The sequence below is a fragment of the Rana temporaria genome, chromosome 12, assembly GCF_905171775.1.
Source record: "Rana temporaria chromosome 12, aRanTem1.1, whole genome shotgun sequence".
Lineage (NCBI taxonomy): Eukaryota > Metazoa > Chordata > Amphibia > Anura > Ranidae > Rana > Rana temporaria.
Genome location: NC_053500.1, coordinates 54,974,553 through 54,977,339, shown reverse-complemented (window position 1 = coordinate 54,977,339; position 2,787 = coordinate 54,974,553).

Sequence of the window (2,787 nt, the reverse complement as noted above, 5' to 3'; positions counted from 1 at the left end):
TAAATTAACAAACAGCGTCTTGCATCCAAACAATGAAAGGTGTTTTCCCTCTCATTCTGTGGGTTTGCGCAAAATGAAGGAAGAATCATTTCTTGTGACCTGTGAAATTTCGTTGGCACTTTAGGCAGGTACAGGGGGTCCTGGCTTAGCACCACCCTGTCCTCAAAAAGACGGAAAAAATGCTCTTTGATAGAGAGCGCTTGCATGTCCCCTATTCTTTTGGCTGTAGTGATAGCCAGAAGAAAAGAAAATTTAAACGTTCCCAGTCTAATCGGAATGCTGTCTAACGGCTCGAACGGGGGCTTAGATAACTGATCTAGCACCAGGAAGAGGTCCCAAGGGGGAACTCTGGAGATCTGTATAGGGGATAACCTATCCCTGGCTTTCAGGAATCTCTTGATAAGAGGATCCAGGGCCAGCCTCTTGTCCAAAAAGTAGGATAAGGCGGGGACCTGAACCCATAAGGTTCTTGTGGCTAGTCCCAGATCTACTCCTTCCTGAAGGAACTCTAAGATGACCGAGGTTACTGGTAGTGGGGCTTGTTTTGCCGTGCACCAGCGCGAAAAAACTCCCCAGGACTTGGCATAAATTTTTCTAGTGACCTCCTTACAACTAGCCAAGAGGGTGTCTATCACCTTCTCCGAGCAACCCCTCCGCTGCAGGTTCCACCTCTCAAGTACCAGGCCGTCAGACTAAAGAAGTCGGGCTCTGGGTGCAAGATCGGTTCCTGCCGCAGAAGGTCCGCTCGGACCGGGAGGGGAAGGGGTGGAAGAACTGACCAGCGTTCTAGCATTGGGATCCAGGTTCTTTTGGGCTACCAGGGAGCGATCAGGATCAGCCTCCCTTGTGAACGACTCAACTTCTGCAGGACCCTCGGGATCAGACTCAGGGGAGGGAAGGCATAGGCTAGGTGAAATGTCCAGGCCTGGGCCAACGCGTCCACACCCCCCGACCCCTGCTCCCTACCTTCCTGTTCTTTTTGTGAGCGAAGAGGTCTATTTCTGGGTTGCCGAAATGATGTCGAACCCCTCTTGATTTAGTTCACACTCCCCCTGGAGGATGGGCTGGCGGCTTAGAAAGTCCGCTTCTAGGTTTAGGCCTCCCCTGATGTGGACTGCTGAAAGGGAGAGGACTCTTTGTTCTGCCCAGTCCAAAATTTCTAGGGACAGCATCAGAAGAGAACGGGATCTGGTGCCTCCTTGATGGTTTAGGAATGCCACTGTGGCTGCGTTGTCGGAGAGAACCTGTATCTCTTGGTTCAAGATTCTCTCCTCGAACGCCTCCAGGGCCCTTCCGACCGCTAATAATTTCACGGAAGTTGGAAGAGGACTCCCTTTGCTGTCGATCCCAGGAACCCTGGGCTTGGAGACCCGCCATGTGTGCTCCCCATCAGCTGGCATCCGTGGTTATCCTGAGAGGATTTGTCTGGTTCCACGGAAGGCCTCCTTCCAGATTCTGAGGAATGAGCCACCACCCCAGTGTGCACTTTACAGACTCTGGGATGCTGACCCTGAAGTCTAGGGATGTTTCCTTCCCGTCCCAAGAGGAGAGTAGGAAGGACTGTAGGGGTCTGTAGTGAAGCTGGGCCCACGGGACCGCCGGAATGCATAAGGTCATAAGCCCCAATAACCTCATGATTTCCCTGAGGGAAATACTTACTGTTCCCAGGACGGACCTGACCATTGACATGAGTCTCTGGATCTTGTCTGCTGGTCCAGCTTTTTCTGTAAGCAATCTATTAGGAAACCCAGAATTTTTTTTCTCTGTTCTGGGAGAAGAGAAGATTTCTCCCTGTTTACAATCCAACCTAATGATTCCAGAGTAGTCAGGACGGTGGCCAGGTCCGTGAGAAGAAGTTCTCGGCTGGGATTGAAAAGTAGCAGGTCGTCGAGGTAGGGGACAAGGGAGATCCCCTTTCAGGTGTAAAAAGACGACCACCTCCGCCAGAACTTTCGTAAAAATTCTCGGGCTGGAGGCAAGACCAAAGGGGAGTGCGGTGAATTGCCAGTGCTGAATCCCCTGAGGGGAGGCAATGGCAAATCTGAGGAACCTCTGATGGTCCCGGAAAATTGGGACATGAAGATAGGCATCCCTCAGGTCTATGGTTACCATAAAAACCCCTTCTAACAAAAGTCCTTTGAGACTGTAAATATTTTCCATGCGGAACCTCTTGTAGAGGAGATAGGCATTCAAGGTCTTAGGTTGATGATTAATCGAAACTTCCCGGAAGGCTTGGGCACTACGAAAATGTGAGAGTACACCCCCAGACCCTGTTACATTCTGTCTTGTGCCGACACCAGCTCCGCTGGCTGCTGGATCCCCTCAGAGGCATAGACGGCAGCCAGCAGACCCCCCATGTCATCAGCGGAGAAAATGTATTTGCCTGACCTGGCATCCTCGTCCTCAGTCTGGCTATCAACCAGACCTTCTTCCGGAGCCTCCGAGTCCTCGGACTCTGACAGAAGAGACTCCTTAGACCTCGTAATCCATGGCCCTGGGATGGATGAGCTCTCTTGTGAGGAGGGCCCCGCTTTTAGGTGATCAGGTTCCCTGTTCCTTAAGGTGTCCTGAAATTCCCTAAGCGTGGAAAGCATCTGAGACTGGACTGACAGAAACTCCTTCATGATCTGAGAAGTTTCCTTCCCAGTGAGCTTTTGGATGCATTTTGCACAAAAGGGCTTGGAGTAGTCTGCAGCCAGCTTAATGCTACAATTCCCACATCTCTTAGTTTTGGAAGTGTGTTTTAATGGGATACTAGAAGCTTCCCCCTGGGCAGTAACCTCCTCC